This window comes from Diceros bicornis, chromosome 11 (assembly GCF_020826845.1).
Source record: "Diceros bicornis minor isolate mBicDic1 chromosome 11, mDicBic1.mat.cur, whole genome shotgun sequence".
Classification (NCBI taxonomy): Eukaryota; Metazoa; Chordata; class Mammalia; order Perissodactyla; family Rhinocerotidae; genus Diceros; species Diceros bicornis.
Genome location: NC_080750.1, coordinates 78261989 through 78287841, shown reverse-complemented (window position 1 = coordinate 78287841; position 25853 = coordinate 78261989). Strand labels below are relative to the sequence as shown.

At 38.2% G+C, this 25853-nt stretch overlaps 1 protein-coding gene across 5 annotated transcripts in view; it reads right to left on the bottom strand.

The window, feature by feature from the left end:
* The window catches only part of LOC131411589 (ral-GDS-related protein-like), a 259398-nt gene that overhangs the window by 73901 nt on the left and 159644 nt on the right, over positions 1-25853 (bottom strand). The window contains exon 1 of one of the 5 annotated variants that reach the window (XR_009221601.1): positions 23896-23915. The exons of the other annotated variants lie outside the window; for them this stretch is intronic. The gene's annotated coding sequence lies outside the window, so the exon portion shown is untranslated. Of the gene's footprint in view, positions 1-23895; positions 23916-25853 lie in introns of those variants that run through there. 5 annotated transcript variants of the gene reach the window in all.

The following is a 25853-nucleotide window of genomic DNA, read 5'->3' as shown; positions in this document are numbered from 1 at the left end:
ACACTCTTACTCTCCTCACTTTGCTTTATAATCAACAAAGGTTTCGGGAAATATACATATAGGTAAGGCAAATGTCATGAGGAGAACCCGGGACGTGCGGATATTGAGCACACACACCCTAAACATGTTGTTGTTCTGAAACCCTAATGAGTAGCTTTGCAAGGTGTTTATAGGCCTCAAAGTGGCCTCCTTTGTGAGATTTCCACTTTATTCCCTGGTGCCAGGTGTAGTTGTGAGCCTTCTCATTCTGTCCAGATTCTATTGGCCTGTAGCTGGGAAAAGTTTTCTTTGCCAGCAGATCGCTGTCCAATTCTTTTATTCTTGTCTGGTTTATTTACTTTTTCACTATATTTCTCCAAAACACTTCCCAACTTGGACCCAAGATAACTCAGTTTCCTGGACCTTTTGTTGTTGAAGTCAGGGAAGATATTATCATCCTGTGGTGCCTAGTATACGCTGTCCTTTGACTTTGCCACACGTATTCAAACAGATGTTAAAGGGACAGCATATTTGAATGTATTAAAGATGCTAAAAAATTGCTTAAAAAATACTAAAGTTCAGGGAGTTCTCCGATTGAGTGTCTGGATTTTCTGATCTTATAATCTCGGCCCACAAGCCATCTCTACCTCTAAAGAAAGAGACTTATTGTCTCAAAGAATCAGCTCTTAGTTTCATTGAACGTTTCTATTCCTTTTCTAGCCTCTCTTTCATCTATTTCTGCTCTGATTTTTATTTCTGTCCTTTTACTGTCTTTAGGCTTTGTTTATTCTTCTTTTTCTAGTTCTTTTAGATACTGTGTTAGATTGTTTATTTGGACTTTTTCTCATTCCTTGAGGTAGGCTTGTATTGCTGTAAATTTCACTCTTAGTACTATGTTTGCTGCATCCCATAAGTTTTCATGTATTGTTTTTCATTTTCATTTGTCTCTAGGTATATTTTGATTTCTCCTTTGACTTATTCATTGATCCAATAGTTGTTCAGTAGCATATTGTTTACTGTCCAAATATTTGTGAATTTTCCAATTTTTTCTTGTAGTTGATTTCTAGTTTGATACATTTGTGGTCAGAAAAATGCGTGATATGATTTCAATCTTCTTAGAATTATTGAGGCTTGCTTTGTTTCCCAACGTATGTCTATCTTTGAGAATGTTCCATGTGAACTTGAGAAGAATGTGTATTCTGCTGTTTTAGGATGAAATGTTCTATATATATCTATTAAGACCATCTGGTCTGATGTTTCATATAAGGCCACTGTTTCCTTGTTGACTTTCTGTGTGGATGATCAATCCATTGATGTGGGTGGGGTGTTGAAGTCCCCTACAATTATTGTGTTGCTGTCAATTTCTCCCTTTAAATCTGATAATAGTTGCTTTATATAGTTTGTTGCTCCTGTGTTAGGTGCATGTATATTAATGTATTATGTCTTCTTGGCAGAATGTCCCTTTTATCCTTATATAATGTCTGTCTTTGTCTCTTGTCAGGCAAGGGAAACAAAAGAAAAAATAAGGAAGTGGGACTACATCAGACTAAAAAGTTTCTGCACAGCAAAGGAAAGTGTCAACAAAATGAAAAGACAACCTACCAACTGGGAGAAAATATTTGCAAATCATATATCTGACAAGGGGTTAATTTCCAAAATATATAAAGAACACATACAACTCCACAACAAAAAAATGAACGACCTGATCAAAACATGAGCAGAGGATATGAAAAGACATTTTTCCAAAGAAGTTATACAGATGGCCAACAGGCACATGAAAGATGTTCAACATCACTAATTATTAGGGCAATGCAAATCAAAACTACAATGAGATATCACCTCACACCCATCAGAATGGCTATTATTAAAAAGGCAAAAAATAATAAGTGTTGGAAAGGATGTGGAGAAAAGGGAACCCTCATACATTGCTGGTGGGAATGCAAACTGCTGCAGCCACAATGGAAAAAAGGATGGAGATTACTCAAAAAATTAAAAATAAAAATACCATAAGATCCAGCTATTCTACCTCTGGATATTTATCCGAAGAATATGAAGTCAGTAATTCAAAAAAATGTATGCGCCCCTATGTTCTTCACAGCATTATTCACAATAGCCAACACTGGGAAGCAACTCAAGGACTTATCAATGGATGAATGAATAAAGATGTGATATATATACATATATACCATGAAATACTACTCAGCCATAAAGAAGACAACATCATGCCATTTGTGACAGTATGGATGGACATTGACGGTATTATACTAAGTGAAACAAGTCAGCTAGAGAAAGAAAAATACTGATCGATTTCACTCATATTTGGAAAATAAACAAACACATAGATAAGGAGTACAGGTTGTAGTTACCAGAGGGAAAGAGGGAAAGGTGTAAAGGGGCACATATGTATGGTGACAGATGAAAACAAGACTATTGGCTGTGAACATGATCCAGTCTATACAGAACTGAAATATAGTAATGTACACCTGAAATTTACACATTTATAAGCCACATGACCTCAATAAAATTAAAAAGAAATTTATTTTTAAATGTAGCAAGACCCACTTTACACCTGGGCTGCAGGCAGCCCACGCACTCACTGAATTACACAGAAGGGCAGTTTCCCAGGTGAGTCCTGTCTGTTTTGCCACCCTCGGAACCTCCTGATGAAGAACACAGGCCCTAGGATGCTGAAGCAGGTGGGACCCCTGGGGCAGGGAATGTTCTGAGAGTGTGTGACACAAAGTATCTGTGCAGTGCATACTGGGTAGTGAGTTTGTGCTTCTCTTCAAGGTATGCCTTTGGTCATAATCTGCCAATAACTCAAGGAAAATCACTCTTAGGCTTCTTAAATGGAAAATTCTCGTGTCCCAACTTCAAAGTTGCTGAGTTAGAATTCCGGGGAAGGGGACACTGGACTTGTCCAGTTATTATCGTGTAGACTGAAGTCTGAGAAGCACTGCTGCTGGCGTCCAGCTGTAGCCACTGCCCGAGGTCAAAGCTCCACATCTTGTGAGGCCTGAGACGGCTCCCAGGGGAGATTTCTGTCTGTTGTCTGCAGAGGGGCGGCCACCTCACCTCTTCCCGCTGACTTGCTTCCCCAACTGGCTTCCTTGTGCCTTTCTTAGTCCTTTTCTTTACCTTCAGAGATAACTGGGAGAGGCAAGATAGAGATACAAATTTTACTAAATCTAACATTTAAGTAATATTTTAAAAAACTCTACAGCGTTCAGATGTAATATTTATTTTTCTGTTGGGTTGTTTTTTGTCTTTCTCCCTTTTGTTGTCTTAAAGTATTTTGTGTTATTGGCTGGGAAGATAGCGTGATATTAACATCAGCTTTATATTGAGCCCCAAACCAGGAAAGCACTTTATATTTGTCATATGGAATTAAGAATCACATTTGTGTAATGATGTTTAAAGGAATTTCGTTGTTTTATTCCTTATTTCTTCTTCTTTTTGGCATAATAAAGTCCCAGTTTCTTCTTGTTGGACTGATCAGGAATATTGATGTCTGATCTATAAGTGAAGAGTAAATAGAAGGGCATTGTTACTATTCATGAATCTCTTCCTCACTAACTTTTCCTAAAGGATAGCATGGGTGTTAGAGTTAAGAATTTTGATGTTTCCCCCATTGGATTATAGAGAGAAAGATAGTCGTTAGAGACTTCACTTGGAGTTGTAGTCCAAGAGCATCACAGAAGAGCACTGAGCTTGGTCTCGGCCATGTATCCGCTTTGTAACCTGGCTGAGTTTTCTAGCCGCTGTACCCAGTCTCTTCATCTATGAAATGATGAGAAGCACAACATCTACTACGTCGGGATATTTTGAGGGTTATGGGAGTTAATGTATGTTCAAGCACAGAATTAACATTCAGATTGCAGTGCCTGGTTCAGTAGAAGTGTTTGCTGCTGTTATTATAATTATCATTATTTCATCTCCTTATCTTCCTCATGAGTTCCCTGTAAAACCAACAATGATCCACAGTGTAAACAGTTTTATTCCAGGTCCCTGCTTCAAGGCCTTCAGAGGGAGCCTCGTGCTCATAACCTCCTGTTTTTATCCCAGTCTCTGGAGGGATGCATTTACCTCTTCCTTCTTTGCACTAAGGCACTGAATGGGGGCCCACACCCAACCCTGCATGTCCTCCTTTTAGTATCCGATGCTTTTCAGACACTGCTTAGTGTTCACTTGGTGGACTATACTCCCTGACATGAACAACTCATGGGAGATAAGACGTAGGAAACATTGTTTCATGTAGGTCTCTGAGTTTATCATAACTCTGAGTACAGTTGATCAAGGGCCAAGGTAGAGTTCCATAATGCAAAGATATTCAGAGATGAGGGTGTTCTAATGTGACACCACCTGAAAATAAAGCAAGCACATAAAAGCATATGAAGTTTTAAAAGGAAAAGCACACAACTAAAAGAATTGATCCCATTAAATACACTATTCTATTTGTTTATGCATCAAATGACTGATAGGAAATAACCAGGTGTAGAGATAGTAGAATTGATCAATTTCATAGAGAATTCTTTTTAACAGTTGTTCATATCTTGTGTTTTACATCATTGATTGGGGTAATATTTTCATCATTTCCTTTCCTAGTGTCTTTATCTTTCTCAACTTTTGCAAGAGATATATTTATATTATCCTCTAAAATTTTAGGGCAATTTAAAAAAAGTTATCAAACATTTTAAGTTACTGATTTAGTATACTGGAGGAGCTCTAGATTGAAAGTTAATTAGTGATAATTAGAGTTTTAGTTTGGTAAAAGATGGTAGTTGTAATTGATAACAGGATGTTTGTAACCTAGTTTTTTCTTCATTATATGATGTAGTTTTCAAAATGAGAGAGCCAGTAATTTTTATGTAATATATTGTCTCATTTTAAAATATGTGTTCTTGGAGAGGGTGATGGAGGTAAGTAGAAAATAATTTAATGTAGTGACTTGTTTTTCTCAACTTGATCTGTTATAAACCCAACAGCTATATAGAGTCATTTTTTCCAAATGACCTGATGGCACTTTCTTGACTTTTCTTGCTGTGACTCTAGCAATCTGAGGTCACACCATCTTTTCCCTCCTAGTCATGTTTTCATTTGTAAGAGTGACACTATCAATAATATAGTGACAACTTTGCACACAGTCTACTATTTACTAAAATATATATATCAATTGCAAACTTTGATAACATAATTATTAAGTAATGAACTATTTGCAGTGCACTTAACAACTGATTGCTGCACGTTATTGTGTAGTGACATCATGGTTAAAACCAGTATTTGCAACATGTGACCCCTTTCAATTTTATTTTAGAAGAAAGGGTTCAATGACTTTTTTCTTTTTGAAGAAGAAAGACTTGCATTTCCATCTTAGAAAATTGAGAACTTGCTTTTTGCCTTTTTTTTGTCTTCAGCTCTTCTTCCTACTGCTTACTAATTCACATGTCCAGTTTCTTCAGATTCATGGTGCTACCTCTTCTGCCTTTTTCATGGTTCTCACTTTAATTTTTCTATAATCCCGTCTGAGAAAGATGTTTATCTCCACCTTCATATATCGAGGAAGGAACGGACCCTCCTTTATGTGAACTTGGAGACAGAGGCCAAGGTGAAGCCTTGGTGCCCCTTCCCACCAGTGAGCTGCAGAAGGCCTGCAGAGTCCTGTGAATCTTTTGCTCCCCTCCTGACTCCCTACGTAGTTGGCATTGACTCCACGGAGAAGCCCAGTTTGGTACAATCGAATTTTTGAAGTCTATAGAAGCCTGCTGAAGGATAAGATTGGCTAGAAAGGACATCAGCAAGTAGTGTGCTCCAAAAGTTGGTGGCAGAAACATTAATAAGAAGAAAATCTTTCCGTTTATCTTGTTTTCTTTTTATGTTCTCTAACTTCATTTTCCTTTGCTTAGATGGTACAAACCCTGTCCACCCCCCATGGTGGTTCTTTTCCTGGAGTCCCACGGCAGTTTATTCATATCTCTTTCATTCAAATTATTTCTGTAGTGTAATTTATCTGTTCATATATATCTGTTCTCCTTGCAGACTGCCAACATTTCAAGACCTTTGGGCACATAGTGTATACTTAAGTATTTGAGTGAATAAATGAAGCTCTTTTGTGGAATAAGATCTAAATAAATAAAATACCTACTAAGCACATGAATGCAAGCATTTGAGAGAGAGTTTTGTGTCTCCTCAAGTGGTCTGTGGACCAGTTTAGGGGCTCAGTGCCAAGGTTACTTAATAGATATAGACAAAGTGAAAGAGAAAATTAACTTTAGTTTTAAAATTCTTGGAGAACAGGAACAGCATATCTAGGTGTGGATCAGGACTTGATCATTCTTGTTGCATCTTTGGAAAATCCAGTCCTTTATCTTTCTATGGAAATGTGACTGGCCAAGAGAATGAACAGAGGACTGGCTTTTAGAAAGGCAATTTTGTCACAGGAAATTCTGGAGGAAAAAATATAGAAGGAGAGCTGGTAGAAACATGGCAGAAACTTTTTGTGTAGAAACCCTAAAAATTGGGTTTACATGCTGTCTGAAAGAACTGTAACCCAACTTTTCTCCAATATAGATTTGAGCAGCTTTTAAATATCTAGGTATACAAAAGGATTACAAAGGAAAATAGATCAAACTGAAAGGAATTTAGGATGGAACAATGAAATGAAGCTGAAGTAAGCCAGTGCACTGAAATGTGTTTCAGAAGGACCTGCAGTTTTTAAAGGTAGTTGGAAATGTATCCCTCAGGTTTAAAGTAGAAAGGGAAATGGGAACAATTCTCTATCATCTCTTGTCCATGAGATTAAAAGCAACAGTCTCTCAGAGAAGCAAAACTTTTCTGGCCTCTAATGTCCCAAAAAGTGTTTTGAATGGTGCCTAATGAAAGAGATTCTGTGTGATGTAATACAAATACAGTATCATCAACTCATTTCAGAGTTTAGTTCAAACACTTTAGGACACGTTCAATTGAGGTAATGCAGAATTCTATGAAGGGCCAAGGAAGAGGCCGACAGCATTCTCAGTTTCTCACTTGACCAAGGGAGAAAATGTTCTTGAACAGATTGACCACATCTCCTAAAGACAATGCTCCATTTTCAATTTTTCTTTTTGTAAACTCAGTCTGCATTTCCCATTACATATGCAAGTAAAGCCTGTGTGTAGACATCCTTCGTTGGCAATGAGGAGCAGATCCATACTATTAAGTAATCAAATAAGCAGAACATCCGGTTGGCCCCTTTTAGGAAAATTATAGGTTTAAGCCCACCTTCATTGGTGGAAGGACATGGTATACCTGAATTAAAATATCTACCACTTATTATGCAGCTAATCATAAGTCATGCTATTTAAATGAAACTTAATGAATTCTTCTTCTATTAAGTGGACTAGATTTTAGACACACTGATGTATAATTTCGAATAGGTGGATTTTTACTTAAAATGTAAAACTCTTTAGAGACCGTTTCATTCAGTTTTAGAGGCATATTTTGTATATTTTTATGATTTTATTTATTTTCCTTCATAGTAGAAGGGCACATCCTACTCTTTTTCTTGCTGCCTTCTCTCTACAAGATAAAACTCATCCAAGTTTATTTTGTTTTATAAGGCATAGGCTTACGTTGTCATGATAAAGAGATCATTTCTGAAACATGTTTGGAACTGTAGGGAGCCCAGAAATTTAGATTATGCTCAGAATTTTGTGAGGTAACTTCAAAGAGATGGAACATTTAAAATTTTGCCAGAAAAGTTTTCTCCTACTTTTCTTCACAGTAATTAAAAAAAAAAAAAAGTTTAGTTTCTTAATTCTTCAGATGACTGAGTGAAGGAGTTGGCAGGATTAAATGTACCCTTGAGAGAGCTCTTTCTGGGTTACTCTTTCAAAACAATAGTCGTGGGCCAACCCCGTGGCTTAACAGTTAGGTGCACGCACTCCGCTATTGGTGGCCCTGGTTCGGATCCCAGGCGTGAACCGATGCCCCGCTTCTCCGGCCATGCTGAGGCCGTGTCCCACATACAGCAACTAGAAGTATGTGCAGCTATGACATACAACTATCTACTGGGGCTTTGAGGGAAAAAATAAATAAATAAAATTTTTAAAAAAAGTAATTCAAAAAAAACCCACCCTCCTAGTTGATGAGTATTTAATGGGGACTCTGTCAGTCCCAGAGCTGCTGACAGAGGCAGTTCCCAAAGCTCCAGCAGGTCCCGGGAGAGGAGAGCGCTGGTAATCAGTGTCATCAGAGTTTGCATGAGGCGTGATCATTCTCTGGATGTTAGAACTGAGTGGAGTTCTCAAATGAAGCCCAGTGACTCTAGACCTGAGCCCTGATCAGAAGCCAGTTGACTTGTCATTCTCTCTGAACATGGTGTCTTCCCTCTGCTAGTGCCCCTTTTTGCCATTTCTCATGCTTCTCCTGACTCTTTCTCTTTCCTACACCTTCTTTCTTCTTTTTTCTCTCTTTCTTACTTTTACTCTCTATTATATTCCTTCTCCTTATCAATTTTTTCTTCCTTCTCTTATTGTTCTCATTCATTTTCTTTTTATTTTGTAGTACAGTTACTCTGTACATCACATTCATCTTAAAATCTTGACCCTCTACCACTCTTATACTTCAGCTAGCTATTTTGAAGAAAGTGTTTTGATAAATTTCTCTTAGATGTTATAACATGCTGATTCAAGGAGATAAAAACTATCACAAAAGGGATGGGGATGGAGAATGAATTCAGTTCAGGCAGCCATGGAATTAGACAGAGGGAAACTGAGAGCTTAGGTGTGGGTGTTCAAAATATTTCCTGATACATCTTTGTAGTTCATTGTTGTGGTAAACTGCACATGGTCTTATTTACTGTTGGAGCCCAGAAGTTTTCTCCTCTGGGCAGGTCAGCAGGTCTCAGTCTAGAGAAAAGAAGCTAGGAAACACTGCCTGGGTTTCTAATGTAAAGAACTGTTCGTGTTCCACCAGGAGATCTTTTGGGCTCTTCCCTGCACTATCTGAATAGAAAAAGAGGAAGAGAAGCTTTTCTCCATCTTCACAAAGCCGGGACCTTATCTTGAGTTTGAGAGGATTTGCATGTGACTGAAAACAAAAGTGTTCCCAAGTTTGGATTTGCTTTAACAAGATCTATTGGCTGGCTTTGATGTTAAAGGTCTTTATTCAAAATTGGCTACCTCTAGTATTATGTTCAGAGTTGAGATTTGTGAGTATAAGAAAGAAGAATCTCTTTTTGATTAACTCAGTGAAATACAATATTTGGGAAAATGGTTATATTTGAAGGCTACTTGTTAATATTCTGTTGCCACAGTGACATCTGTTGGTAAGTGACTACTTCATGCTATTCTCCATGATTTGTTTGAAAGACACGCCCTGAGCTTGATAAATAAGTGGCAAGCAATAAGATATATTGGAGCATATGAGGAAGCCATTTGGGGTAAATCTAATTCGGCCTGAGTTTGTTTTTTCAAAAGGTCTTGTCGCCTGCATTGTGTATCTGCTTTTCCATGTCTCAAAGAGAAGAGTATATGCCCTTAAGATAAGAATGCAGCTTCCCCCTCATTGGCATTGCCTTAAGGATAAGCATTTCTCCCTAGGCTGGGATTTTACTGCTGCAGTCATCCTGTGACCCCCCAGCTCCAGACAACAGACCTGACACCAGCCACACCCATGGAGACAGCAGACCTGCTCCCTGCTGTGTCCATCAATAGCTATCTTGGCATGGCAACCTGGCAGGGTGACCTTGTGGCTATTGTAAAAGGGACATTACAATCCTATGTGATACATGCTCTTTGATGGTATATAACCACTCTGTACATCCCACTTCTTCAGTGCCCTTCCTTCCTTATGGAAGGAAGGCCCAGGGCCATGGTCCTCAAAAGTTGGCTCATAATAAATTCACCCCAAGTTTGATTTATACATTGGTTACGGATTATTTACGTAGACATTTGTTGGTGTAGTCATGGCAGGATTTCAGAGAAACCCACCAGAGACCACCTGGAATCTACACTGAACTGGCATTGGGTACCAATAGGGGCCCATTGTGCCCCCCAGATCACTGCATTCTTCAGGTGATACCAGTGAGTTCTCCTGAAACCTAGACCTCTTTATTTTAAGAATAATTTATTTGAGCTGTTTTCAAGGCTTAAGGCTAGGTGTCTTAAGGGGGTACTGGTACATTCCCTAGGTCAGAGGAACCTAAAGAGGAATTCCTAGGAAAGAGAAATGTAAAGGGAATTTCATAGGCCTGGGGAGACTAGGGGGCAATTTTGGAGTGAATGGGGCAGGGTGACTTATTAATATGGCTTAAAATTGGGAAGAATTATGTTTATAAAGTATGAACAAAACTGCTTGATAGAGAAATGAGAGACTGAATCTGTTCAGCTCCGTAGAAAAGGGACATTGCTCCTCCCGGCCTTTCGGGCATTCTCAGGCAACTGAGAATCTCATCAGGGGTGTCAGAGGGGAACCCCATGACGTGTAACGGTCCTTCCTATAGGGAGCTCCACTACCATTCATGTTAATTAATCACAGGTTCGTCCGGGGACCCGCACAGGAGGGTTGGTCACCCGAGCTCCAAACCTCCACGGCAGTACCTAGACTGCAGGCGGGAGAAACAGAGGCACGTAAGAGAGTGATTACGACCTTTCTTTAGCGAGTAACACTCACAAGCAGTACACTCCTGACCTGCTACACAGTCCCTAGAAATGGTTCAGACTTTGTAGCAAAATAAAAGAAAAGAGAAGTGGGAAATTGAGTTTGCTGGACCATTCCCGGCTGGGCCGCCTGGCCTCTAAACCCAGGAGACTTTCGCAAGTGCTAAGACAGCAGGGGGCCTAAGACTGAAAGAAAAAAAATGGTTAAGAAGATTTCTGCAGATAGAAACTGCTAAATTTTCTAAAACAGCGGCTATAAAATCTTTTTTGCATCTGTCTGTTCTTTATGTGTGTGTCTTTTCATGTATGTTATATGTGCGTGATATTTTAGCTCCGGAGGGTTTGGTCAAAATCAAGAGGTCTATTCAATTAACTTGAAGTAAGCACTTACAAAAGTTGTTTCTAAATCCAAATGTTTTTCCAGTTAACGTGATATGAAATAATCTTTGGTAAATAAAAGCTTATTTAAGCTTGTTAGTTTTCAGCATTGGATATAATGCAGATATGCAGCCTTTATTCGTCAGATAAACTGATGTTATTTCTATTACAAAACTGGTCTCAAAAATAGTAAATGATGCCTAATATTATCTAATGTCTCATAAAGTCTTGTAGGCAATCTAAATAATTATTGAGGGGCGGGCCGCGTGGCTTGGTGGTTAAGTGCGCATGCTCCGCTGCTGGTGACTCGGGTTCGGATCCTGGGTGCACAGCAATGCACCACTTGTCAGGCCATGCTGTGGCGGTGTCCCATATAAAGTGGAGGAAGATGGGCACAAATGTTAGCCCAGGGCCAGTCTTCCTCAGCAAAAAGAGGAGGATTAGCGTGGATGTTAGCTCAGGGCTGATCTTCCTCAGGAAAAAAAAAATATTCATTGAGTATCTAGATCATTTCCAAATAAGATAAAATATTAGACATTGATTGCTAAATATAGGTTTATCTACGTTTGGCTTATTACAGAAAAACTAAAAAGTGTTTTGGGTGTATTGGTAAACATGACTTGTGTTTTATTTAAAAGATTGTACTATAAAGTAACATTTCCCAAAATTATAAAAAGTGTCCATATAAATTTGTCAAGACATGAAATGTTATGGTAAAAGAAATTTTATAATTGCTTACTTAGTTTTTACTTAAAAATTAAGGTTTCTAAGGGTTAAAAATTTCTAAGATGTGATTAAGCTACTAAAAAATTAAGAAAAATATGTTTGTATTCAAGGAGAGTAAGAAGTGTGTTTTCATTAAGAAGATATGAAAAATGGAAATATTTTTGTTTGGTTAGGAAAGATAAATTTGCCCTTAAATGCAGGGAAGGATTCACAGTGACAACTGCTGCCAACCTTTCTCTGCTTAAGGCCAGACGGGCTCATTCAGTGTTCTCCTGGTATGACCACCGAGCAGCTAGCTATATTTGTTCCTTTTTTAGGACTAAAGGATGTCACATCACATACAGAAGCCCTTAGTGACAGTCAAGCAGGAATTGCCTTATTAAATACTAAAATGTCTTTAATAAAAAGACTGTCTTTCAAAATAGAATGGCCTTAGATATTTTAACTACATCCCAAGGTGGTACATGTACAATCATTCAAACTGAATGCTGTGTTTTCATACCTGACGAGTCTTCCAATGTGTCATCTCTGCTAAAGCACATGAAAAAGCAGGTGAATGCCTTAAGCGATCCTGCGCTCAGTCTTGAGTTGTTTGGTTGGCTCCCTTCTGGTATTGGTTCCCTTTTTTGATCTGGATTGCAATTCCTATTTCTATTACTTCTTGAAATTCTTGTACTAGCCATAACATTTAAACTAATTGCTGTTTTCTTTACTCAGTGCTGTAAGAATGTCATGTAAGCTGGAGTAATGAAAGCTGAGGTGGTCGATTGATCTTATAACCTAGGACAAACTTCCCTTTTTGATAAGGACTACGCCTAAGAACTCATTTTAAAATAATCTTTTCAAAGATGTTAAATTATTATCATTGTTATTGTACTTGTTTTATAATTGTGCGTAGCGTAAATACAAGGAGTGATAAAAAGCACATACACAATGTTTGTGCAACAACCTAAAATAAATCCAAAACCCATGAAATGCTTCCTCTATTAATATATGTATACCTTTTTCTTGTCCACTGTATTCAATTAAATCCCCCCAACGGGGACAAGTGGGCAAATAAATGAGATAAAATCCTGGCACCGAGGGACGTGATGGACCCAGGGCAGGCGGCAACCACCCTGGGGCTGACGGACAATATTTTGATCATCAATGCTTTCTATCAAAATATTATAGATCAAAAAGGGGAAAATGATAAATAAATGGCAAGCAATGGGATATATTGGGGCATATGAGGAAGCCGTTTGGGGTAAAACTAATTCAGCCTGGGTTTGTTTTTCCAGAAGGGCCTGTCGCCTGCATTGTGTATCTGCTTTGCCATGTCCCAAAGAGAAGAGTAAATGGCCTTAAGATAAGGATGCAATTTCCCCCTCCTTGGCATTTCCTTAAGGATAAGCATTTCTCCCTAGGCTGGGATTTGACTGCTGCAGTCATCCTGTGACCGCCCAGCTCTAGACAACAGACCTGACACCAGCCACGCCCTCCCCACTGTGTCCATCAATAGCTATTCTGGCAGGGCAACCTGGCAGGGCGATCTTGTGGTTATTGTAAAAGGGACATTGCAATCTCAGGTGATACATACTCTTTCACAGTATATAACCACTCTGTACACACCACTTCTTCGGTGCCCCTCCTTCCTTAGGGAAGGAAGGCCCAGGGCCATGGTCCTCAAAAGTTAGTTCATAATAAACTCGCCCCAATTTTGATTTATAGATTGATTATGGATTATTTACATCGACATGTTTTACAAGTAATAAAATATCTTGAAAGGAAACAATAAAGCAGCAGCCCTGCATTACACATGAAAGTTGTGCTCCCCCTGGAGGGAAAATGAGGATACGACATTGGTCGAGTACTTGATTTTATAATCCACTGGTGCCTTTCAAAAATATAGCTATTATTGTAAGAGTAAAGATATCCTTAAGAATATTGCCACAAAACAGGTTTTCCCAGCTTCTTTTGTCAGAGCTGAAACCAACATCAGACTGGGGCACTTGAAGAGGCATGGTGGACTCAGCTGAGGGTTACTTAATTACCTTGAGATGATTAGCCAATAACGAATAGGATGCAGAATGATTAAAAACAAGTAAATGGACATAAAGTTGGAAATAATTAAGAAAAATAATGCCTTCAAAATATTCTCTCATTATTTTTATTTATTTTTTTTTTTTGAGGCATGACTAGGATAGTATGTTAGATTTTTCTAAATCCTTATCTCCAGGGCATATGTTACTGAGTTCTTCATTATATATGATAATGCCAAAGAAAACCTGGACAAAAATATTCTGTACTATCAACAAGGACAAAACATGCACAACATTGCTCTATACATTAAGATTCCAGCTGTAATAGTCAAGATATATATTCATGTGTGCAAAATTATAATGATTTTCTATTTTTCTCGGGCTGTGAACCATGGTAAAATATATAATAATAAGCAGAAAACCTGATGAACTAGGTGATTTAAAACACCTGATGTTACAGCTTGGCCATTCAAGGGTGAAATACATCAATTTAAATTTCTCACCTTCTTTCCTTCTAGCCAGTGAAGTGTCTGGAAGACATAAAATTAATTGAGAGTTAACAGTATTTGGAAGCACTTGAGGTTAAGCCCTCAACAATGGTGGCCCTTACTTCTGGAGCCATTGACTCTTTGTCATATATTTATTGTATAGACGAGTTCTCTTCTTAGATGATTTGTGCATGTTTCATAGAAGAGAGACAGAGCAGGAGAATTAACTATCACTCTACACCGGTTCCTTTACTGTATTACCTCATGCAATTCTTACAGTAATCCTTTAAAGTAACTATTATAATTCATATTTAACTGATAAATAAAACCATGTTTAGGGGCCTGCTCGGTGGCGCAAGCGGTTAAGTGTGCGCGGTCCGCTGCGCCGGCCAGAGGTTCACTGGTTCGGATCCTGGGCGCGTGCCGATGCACTGCTTGGCAAGGCATGCTGTGGTGGCATCCCGTATAAAGTAGAGGAAGATGGGCATGGATGTTACCCCAGGGCCAGTCTTCCTCAGCAAAAAAAGATGAGGATTGGCAGATGTTAGCACCGGGCTGATCTTCCTCACAAACAAAATAAGACCATGTTTACAAAATTGATCAAGGGTAAGAGGGAAGATCTGAACATCAGTCTCTTGGATTTATGCCTCTATTCTCTCCACGGTGATAAAAATGGTGCTTCAACATTGGTATTCACCATCTGGCTATTTAATACCAGTTCCTGCCAGCATCATTGAATGAGATGAGATGAGAAGTTTATTTCCAAAGTTATTCTATTATATTTAAACTATTTATGAGTCAGATGTCAAGACATGTTTTAGAGGCAGAGAGAACAACTGATTACTTCACCTACACATTTTTCAGTTTTACTATAACTTTCATGTGTCACATTGTGTCAACTTTACCAACTTTAGTGCTGCACTGTTCTTTTTTAAAAAAATTACAATTTCATTTTCCATGTAAAGCACCTTGCTGTTTTCTTCTTAGTCACTAGATGGCAGTTCTGTATCTCTGTAAATTACCACTGCAGCAGGAAACGAGAGGTCTTAAGCCAGTTTGCTCTGTACAAATGATGGACAAAGGAGGATTTCTGGTCCATCAAGGCTGCCTGTGTTATTCTGTGGCCGTAACGGCGATGTCCAGGATTACTTAGTCAAAGGCACGAAGCAGAGTCAGAAAGCATCCTCTAAGTTCTTTTTCAGATGTGAGTTCAGGCACCTATCCTCTCACCTGAGCACACTGGAGTTTATTGAATGTGTTCTGACTCTTACTTTCTCCCTGTAGTTAATAAGTCTGGGAGCTCCATACCCCTAGAAAAAAACACACGACTCATAAAGCCTTTTCTCAACTAAACGGAGTTGAGGGCTATGGTGTTGCCTGAGAGTCTGATGCTTAAAGCAAACGCAGCTGGTGCTCATGTGGAGGGAAAGAGCGTCAGCCACCCCTGGAGGGCTTTTATTGATGCTCCTATGGAATGAGCAAGTTTAAAATAAAACCGCATTGCTTAAACATCACTAATTGATTATTTTATTTTCAAGTAATATGCTGTGAAAATCTGCTATGTCTAAAAAACTATTTTACAAAACTGAATCAATTCTGTTTTTTATTCTCTGGTATTTGAAATACTATTAAAACTGTAAATCCTTTAACATTCTACAATATACAAATAGGCAAATTTCAATTATATTCTCTAAAAATGTTTGCTCCCATGTTAAAGGTTAATATATTGTAGCAAAACTGGTTACCACCCAGTTTTTAACTCATTTTTTGCTTTTGAAATTACATACAAAATTTGTGTTTTGAAGTATTTTCCTAAAACTCAGCATCTTTCTGATAAATGGACTAGTTGACAGGTAACTAGAATGAAATTTGATCTTTAAAACTCTAGCTTTGTGTAAGAATTGATAATATCAGGCAGTTGAAAGTTGGGTCTCTCCACATTATGATATTTATTAATTGTGAATAGCCACATCTGTTACAAAGTGCTGAATAATAACAAGAAATTAAACAATATCAGCACTCTCTTACCCCACATGTACAGTTTATATGCAAATAAACTCTCAAAGGTCAGAAAAATGTTTATGATTTCAGATAACTGGTAAAATATTATCTCATTCCAGTTTTAACCTCATTTGAAATTGACTTAAAACTCTTCTCTTAGGATCACTGCTCTTATCAGTGCCCCCTGGTCCCCTCAATGCCTCATTTGGTTGCAAACCTATCTGAGGAATTGAATATTCTTTTCCATTTGTTCTCTTGAAGGTATCTGTGGTAGTGCTTTTTATACAATGACCACTTGGTACAATTTTTTATTAGTTTCAGAAACACCTTGGGCTGGCCTCGTGGCTTAGCGGTTAAGTGCACGCACTCCGCTACTGGTAGCCTAGGTTTGGATCCCGGGTGCGCACTGAGACACCGCTTCTCTGGCCATTCTGAGGCCGTGTCCCACATACAGCACCTAGAAGGATGTGCAACTATGACATACAACTATCTAATGGTGCTTTGGGGGTAAAAAAATGGAGGTGAATTGGCAATAGATGTTAGCTCAGAGCCGGTCTTCCTCAGCAAAAAGAGGAGGATTAGCATAGATGTTAGCTCAGGGCTGATCTTCCTCACAAAACAAAACAAAAAAAGTAACATCTTTATTTAGGAACAAATCAAGGAAACAGATGTCAGGAATGTGCGGTCGCCTAGCTGATGGTGCTTGAGGGATTCCTCAGGTGAATCTTGGCATAGAAAAGTTTAAAGTGTAAAGCAGCATCGGTCAGATCACAAGTGTGGGGTGAACATAATTCTGAAGGAATAATGATGGAGACGTAAAAGCAAGAAGCCACCTGAATTGCATTGGAAGGTATTAGACACATCAAAGGGCTGGGAAAAAAACCTTGTTTAATGTAAGTTCTTTCTAAACTCTAAGGCAAAAAGTAATATGGATTTACATGGTAATTATAAACCACAAAACAAAAATTCACAAGACAAGTAAACAACTAAAGTAGAAACCAGAGTAAAAAAAATTAGAGGTTAAAGGAGAGATGGAGAGAGATGGTTGGGGTCAGAAACCATGGCTTAGTCATCCTTGAAGTCTCCCTCAGACTCTGCTCATTCTTAGTGCTCAGTAAACACTTTGAGCCCATGAGCCTGGGGAGGGGCAAAGTGAGAGGTGGTTGGGAGGGGAGACAATGCGAAGATACCCTTGTGGAGGCACTGACATTGAAAATCAGTGACATTCTGCCAAGGTGTTTACCATAATATATTAAGGATTATCCTGGAAAGATAAGGATTTTTCTGGAATGTGCGTTTTCATTTTGTGGAAACTCCAACTAGCCCAGAGAACAATTTAAACATTTCAGCTTTAGAAATAAAGAGAGAGGCCAGCCCTGTGGCACAGCAGTTAAATGCACATGCCCCGCTGCAGCGGCCCCGGGTTCACAGGTTCGGATCCTGGCGCGCACCGATGCACCGCTTGTCAAACCATGCTGTGGTAGCATCCAATATAAAGTAGAGGAAGATGGGCACAGATGTTAATCCAGGGCCAATCTTCCTCAGCAAAAAGAGGAAGATTGACATCGGAAGTTAGCTCAGGGCTGATCTTCCTCACAAAAAAAGAAAGAAAAGGAAATAATGAGAAACTTTTCTGTCAGTTTTAAGAATGAAAACCAGTTAGCATCTGGAAAACAGTTGCAATTTAGGATGAGAATGTGGAGAAAGAATTAGATGTCACACGTTGTTTTTGCTTTTCTGTAGGGCAGTAAGGCTTGCAGGGGGAATGAAGTTCCATCTTTGCTCTATTGAGTTTGAGAAGGTGTAAAATTCATTTGTTCTGGGCAACACTGTTGACCTGTGGAGAAACACAAATGGTTCAAGCAGCTGATCTAAAGGAATAACTGAGCTCATAAAAGTTCTTAGCTAATAAAAGGTGCTTCTTCTTTATTGAACTTTACTGGACATCCGTTGACCTATATGTGCAAGGTATTTGTGGTAGTTATTGAAGGAAATACAAAGAATTATAAGGTTCCAAGCTTGTCCACATACATGAAATGGTTTGCAAGATGTATTTAGATTCTGCCAAGGTATTTAGTGTATGTTGTATTATAGAAATTAAAAAAATGAGAATGTTATTGAGAAATTGTAATTAAGGACAGCCTCTTAGGAGAGGTGGACTAGATCAAGCCCTCAAAGGGACCACTTTTGGGCAGGTAGAGGGAAGAAAGAGTGAGGATTTCAGATGGGGGAAGAGGGGAAAGGTACAGACGTAGAAAGGAACATGGCATTTGGGCATGGAGGTGGGGAGGCCATGACAGGCACAGTCTTCCCCTGACTGAGAGGCAGCTCAGTTTCCTCCTCCAGGAGCCCAGCACTGCTTCCCACCTCCTGGCCTCCTCCACCTGCAGACCCCCCGCCTGAGCCAAGGCCTATCTTATCTGGATCGCTGCCCAGTCTCCCAACAGGTCCCTTTACTTCCAGTCTTAATTTTTTCTAATCTTTCCTCCACAATGCCTCCAGAGTTACCTTCTAGAATCCAAATTTGCTTAAATCTGACATCTGCTTAGACTCTTTCAATGACTGCTCAGAGCATCCGTGAGATCATTCAGACTCCTGAGCTGGACACGCAGGCTTTGCCTTGCTGTCCTCATCTTTAGCCTCATCACCCACTGTGTCTTACATGTTCGCTTTGTTCCAGCCTTAAAAATACCCCCATTTTCTGAAAGCTTTAGCATCCTTTATATCTGTCTTTTTATATGTGTTTCTTCTGTCCTCCTACTCCCTTTTTTGATCAACTTAATTCCTATTTCTTAATCTAAACTTATGTCAAATGTTCCTTCCTCTTGGACACTTTTCCTGAGAGGTCTCCATCTAGAGACCCCTTTTGATGTACCCACTCTGGGACCCTGTACTTATCTACTTTTCCATAACTGTAGTTTTATTCATGTCTCATAGACAGTGAGCTCCTTAAAGCTGAGACTATCCTTCTTCTTGATGAATAAATGGCAAGCAATAGGATATATTGGGGCACATGAGGAAGCTATTTGGTGTAAAACTAATTGGGCCTGAACCTTTTTTTTTTTTTTCCTAAAAGGGGCCTGTAGCCTCTGTTCATCCTTTGTATATCCGCTTTAAGCAATTAACATGTCCCAAAGACAAAAGCAATGTCCTTAAGTTGTAAATGCAACTTCCCCCACATTGGCATTTCCTTAAGGATAAGCATTTCTCCCTAGGCTAGGATTTGATTGCTGTGCTCATCCTGTGACCACCCAACTCGAGACAACAGCCCCGCCCATGGAGACAGCAGACCTGATGCCCACTGTGTCCATCAATCGACGTGCTGACAGGTCAACATCATGACTACTGTAAAAGGGACATTGCAATCACATGTGATACATGGTCTTTGATGGTATATAACCACTCTGTACACCTCACTTCTTTGGGCCTCCATTTCTTTGTGAAAGGACTCTCCTGGGCTTTATGACCCTCAAAGTTTGGCTCATCATAAACTCAACCCAATTTTGATTTATATATTGGTTGGATTATTTGCGTCGACATTCTATTAGTCCTTCCAGTATCTAAACACAGTACCTGACACTTTTGGGGCACTCAGAAAATGTTTGATGAGTGAATAAGTATGTGGGAGACCACACTGACTGGAGCAGAAGGGGCTTTTCAGGGAGTGGTAGAAAATCCACTCACATTCCTACCATAGTGGTTGAGGCTGTGGGCTTTGGACCAGTTTGTCTGGGCACAAATCCCAGTTATTCCACTTTTAACTGGGGAACAGGTGCAAAGTATTTACTCTCTGAGCCTTAGTTTCCTCATCTATAAAATGCGGCTACTGATAACTCTTGTCTCATAGGGTTTTAGTGAGATTTAAATGCATTAACTTATGTAAAGTACTTAGAAGAGCTCCTGGGACATAGTAGGCACTAAAATGTTAGCTACCTTAAGTTATCATTATTGCTCTTATATCTGAGCAATACTCTGGTTTTGAAAAGATGTTTTCATAATATAGGTGATCCTCATTATTTGTGGATTCCGTATTGCACACTTGCCCACTAGCTAAAATGTACTGGCAGCCTCCTAATAAACACCCACAGGGCTTTCATGTCCATTTGCAGATATGCACAAAGTGGGGAAACATTTGATTCACTGGACGTGCACATTCCCAGCTGAGGGGGAACCAGGTGACGCTCTGCCCTCGTTTCATCCCACACTGTAAACAAGTGTCCCTCTTGCAATCTATTTAGTGCCTCATTTCTTATCTTTTTGTGCCTTGTGTTGATGATTTTGCTGTTTAATATGTCCCCCATGTGTAGTGCTGCAATATTGCCTGGTGTTCCTCAGGGCAGGAGGCTGTGACGTACCTTTACAGAGAAAGTATGTGTGTTGGACAATCTTCTTTCAGACGAGTTACAGTGCTGTTGGTGTGAGTTCAAAGTTAATATATCAACAATATATATTAAATAAGGTGACTTTAAAGAGAAACACACAGAGAACAAGGTTATGTATTGATCAGTTGAATAAATTGTGACTAAGGCTTGCAGCAACCTAACCCTGCATTTCCCATAGGAGCAGTGGGTCATATTCACCGATTCAGTGCTCACAGCGACTTTATAGAATGTCACACTGTGCATAACGAGAACTGACTGTATCTTATGTAATCCTCACGTACTTCTTTATAGTAGGTAGTGTAGGGAACAGGGTGTCCACATTCTACAGGCTATTACAAACCGTATGAGCCAAGTAGAGAATTTAAAATGTCTTGTGCTCAGCATAAGAGCCATGAGATTTTCAGCAAGGAAGATCTATGATGAACTGACGTTTAAGGAACAATTACCTGACAAGAGATTGTAGTATTGAGAGGAAAAAGGAGAACTGAGCTGGAAAGGAGGACCAGCTGTTAAATTCTCCAAGTATTCCCATTGATAGGTGAGGAGATTCGGAGCTAAGGTGCTGATGTGATAAAGGAAAAGTAGCAGCCAAAGGATGAAATAATGGATTTGGTAACCATATATAGGGTGTAAGTTAGGCTGTGGTTCTCAAAGTGGGGTCCCTGGACCTGCAGCATCAGCATCACCTGGGAACTGGGTAGAAATGCAAATTCTCAGGTGCTGGTGCAGACCTGCTGAACTGGAAACTCTGCGGTGGGGCCCGACAATCTGGGTTTCAACACGGCCTCCAGGTGCTTCTAGTGCCCATCAAGTTTAAGAACCAATGAATTAGAAAAATGATTCCAACACGTCACCATGCCCAGGTAAGCTCCCTGGCAGCGTGGTGGTATTTGTTTAGAGCATAAGATGCATTTTAAATTTTAGGAAAAAGTAGTTCAGCGTCTGTTTCATCATAAGGATTCCAGAGATGCCATTTTAGCTCTCTGCGTTTAGGCTCTTTTTTCCACAATATGTTCTCTTTTAGAGACCCTTTGGTAACTTAGTTACCACTTACCACATGTTCTGAGAGTCCCTTCTTTCTTGAAATCCCCTTTCAGACGTGAAAATATACTTTATTTTTTGTTCACAATCTCTTTTATTTAAAATCTGGATTTCTCTTCCTATAGGATCATGTATGGCACATGCAGCCTTACTGTAAATGTGGAATGCCATTGGTTTGTTCCAAAACCTTAGAATGTTTTAGAATTTAGAACATGATGAAGAGAGAATTTATATGCTTCTGTGTAGGACTCATATTTTTCAGATGTCTAGAGGTATCCCAACTTGCCAGTAATGTGGCCTTAGATTTAGCAGAACTTCAAAATCTGAATATAGTAGAAAATGAATATTAACATATTAACATATTAACATTTACAAAATAAATGATCACAATGTTAACTTACCAATAAGCACTTTCTATATTCTCGGCTCTGAAAGTATCTTGCTTACACAATAAACATGACAAAGTTTCAAAGATGAGCCAATTAACTTTTCAGCAAAAGCTTGACTTGAGTGTATCTTGGCTTCCTTTTTGATAGTTTTAGCCTTAATGTTACAGTATTGTCTTCTTTTTCTAGGAATCAGATAATCTTGTATTTGGTGAACATTTTAATTTTTAATGGCCACTTGTATTTTGTGATATGCATGTGTTCAAACAATCTATAAGAACCAACCAATACCACCCACATATATGATTATACAGGAATGGAAGAGTTTTGGCTGACTTATTGTATATAATTGTTCAGCCAAAGCAGATGGCAGACTCTACCACTTACAATGATTTAGAGGTTTGAAACCGTATTTTTAAATACAAATAATCTCAAAATTGGTAATATATAAAATATAATACTTTGTTAACTAACCAAAAGAGTTAAATTTGTTATCTTTCCTCCATTTATAAGGATACACCCATTATATAGATTCTGTACAAAATTGCAGAGATCACTTTTTTCCTTTTCAAAGTTTATTTTAATTTTTAAAGTGAGAACCTTAGTGTTGGGTAAACTGCTGCACAATTACTGGAAATGCTGAAAGTCTTTTTGAAAAGCGTAGAAGTCTAAAGACAATGAAAAGTACATTTCTCCAATGTCAAGTCCTTTGAGCCTCTGTCTAGTTGTACACTGAAGAGATGCAAGATTAAGTACCAGCACAGGACACAAGGGAACAGGCTGCCAACTTGAGGCCTTCCCACTGACCACAGTGTGCCTGGCAGATGCTTGGAGATTAAATCTGGGCTTTGTCCATGGGTGGGCCCTGAGAGGAGGATTTTGCTTAAATGACCAGAGAATAGACAACATTTTTTCTTGATAATAAGTAATACCATATAAATTTCTTTATAAATTTATGAATAAAATTTAAAAAATATAACCCGTACAGATTCAACTCTTACTGACAAGCCCCGCAGCCTTCTCTAGAAAGCTCAACAGAAAATGTCTCAGCTGACTGTGAATTGGTCTTCTCTGAAAGCCAGCCAGCCCTTCACTGATAGCCTTGGATGAGGAAGGCCAGATACAATTCTTTGAAGATGTTTAGCTGAATTCAGAACCAAAAATCCTACCTCCAGTTGGCTCCTCTGTGAGAATGGATGGCCAGCCTTATTTCACAGGCAGGGCAGATGAGGTTTCAGATGAGCGTAAATGCTCTGTTCCCCAGTGATGGAAAAGCTGGATTGTGACTTTGATTCAGAGCTGAGATTTTACAGATAAAGATAGGGTCATAGAGGGAAACAAAGATTTCAGCAAATTGGTTTTTTGTTCTCTACAGTGGGAGTAATTTAACAAGCAGATAGTCTCTCACTCCAACCTCTCTTCCCTGTTCTCTATTTGTAATATCGCTGTAAAAATTCTCTCTATAAAAATTTCGATCTTTTTTCTTTGCAGTCTGTTTATTATCATCTTTACGAATTCTTTGACTTCACCACCTTCTTGGCACCACAACGCTATCCATTGAGATATTATTATAGATTCAGTTTTGCAATTTCATCCTCTTATCTCTATTTCCTCTGCCATTTCTTAGTTTTAGTTCTTATTGTATCTTATGCTTGAAAACATTTGAAGCTTACAAAGTATATCAGTTCCTTATTTTCTCAACTTTTTATTATCTAAGTGCCCTCAACTATCACTTTTTTAAAAAAAGAATTGAAATACATAAGAGAAAAATACACTGTAATAAATTGACCACTTATAAAATTAAGTTCAACCTGAAATCCTTCCCCACTTAACGGAGACGATCTTTTATAATTCACCATGCTTTAGTTTGGGCAGGGTCAGTTTATCAATGATTTTTGGATGTTTTAAAACACATGAGAGAAATACAGTGTAAGGTAAAATTCTTAATCTTGAGAAGTTGTAGAATTTCCTGATGGTTAGGGAAATTAATAGTGGAGAACCTGAATCATATGAAAAGTAGTTGATTAATTAGCACCTGACAGAGTTTGTTAATTTGGTAAGGATGATGATAAGACATATATGTTGAAAAGATAACTTTGCATATCAGAGGCCACTGGGAAAATTCATAATGTTCTCAAATACTACAAAAAATGACCATTTTTTCATAAAAGATGTCATACATGATGGCACCATATACTTCTCTCAGAAAATTTGCAATGAAGAAAATGAACACTTGAGTCATTTTAATTCTAACAATTTGTTCATGCCTATTATTAGGTTAAAAATTTTAAGAAATAAAGTGGTAAGTGATTTACTTGCTTAATTTTTAACTTATTTTAGGAAAACAACTTTTTCACATTTTTAAAAAATATTTATTTGTATTTATTTTATGCTGAATTTATTCCTGGGCACAAAGCATTTTTTTAAATTAAATAACACCAATTCTTTTAAAACTCTTTCAAAAAGTTGAAGAGGAGAGACTACTTCTAAAGTCATCCTGTGGGGTTAGCATTATCCTGATAGCAGAGCCAAAGATGCTAAGAGAAAATAAAATGACAGGTCTTTGAAACTACAGAAATGGAAAACTACAATAGAATACAATAGAAGAGAAAAGTACAATTTCTATTGTAGAAAACTACAATATCTTTGATGAATATTGATACAAAAATCCTCAATAAAATAGTAACAAATCAAATTCAGCAGCATATTAAAAGGATTATACATCATTTTTAGGTGAGATTTATTCGTAGAATGCAAGGATGTTTCAATATATGAAAATGAATCAATGTAGTAAACCACATTAACAAAATGAAGGAAAAAATAAAAAGATCATCTCGATGGGTGCAGAAAAAGCGTTTGACAAAACTAAACATGCTTTCATGTTAAAACACTAAAAATCCTTCAGGGTTAAAGGAAGCTACTTCAACATAATAAAAGCCATATATAGAAATTCACACAGAACATCATATTCAAGGGTGAAAGACTGAAAGCTTTTCCTCTAAGATCAGGAACATGGCAAGAAAGCCCACATTCACCACTTCTATTCAACATGGTATTAGAAGTTCCAGACAAAGCAATTAGGCAAGAAAAAGAAAGAAATAGCATCCAAATTGGAAAGGAAGAATTAATATTATATTTGTTTACAAATATTATCTTATATGTTGAAACCCCTAAAAATTCCACAAAAAAATTGTTAGAACTAATAAATTCTGCAGAGTACTGGGATACAAAATCAACATGCAAAAATTAGTTGTCCGTCTATACATTAATAATAAGCAATCTGAAAAAGAAATCTACAAACTTTACATTTTTATTTACAATATCATCAAAAAGAGTAGAATACTTAAGAATCAACTTATTCAAAAAGATAAAAGTTTCAATGATGATTTTGCAAAAATAGAAAAATCTGTACTAAGATGTCTATGGACTCTCAAGGCACTCTGAATAGCCAAAACAATCTAGAAAAAGAAGAAGAAAGTTAGAGAACTCATACTTCCTGATTTCAAAACTTACTACAAAGTAATCAAAACAGTGGGGTACTGGCATAAATACACACAATATACTAATGAAATAGTATAGAGAGCCCAGAAATAAACCTTTGCATATACGGTCAAATGATTTTTGAAAAGGATGCAAAGACCATTCATTGGAGAAAGGATAAGTTTTTCAACAAATGGTGCTGGGAAAACTGGATACCCACATGCAAAAGAATGAGGTTGGATGCTTACCTTACACCATATACAAAAATTAAGTCAAAATAGATCAAAGATTTGAATGTTAGAGTTGAAGCTATAAAATCCTTAGAAGAAAACAC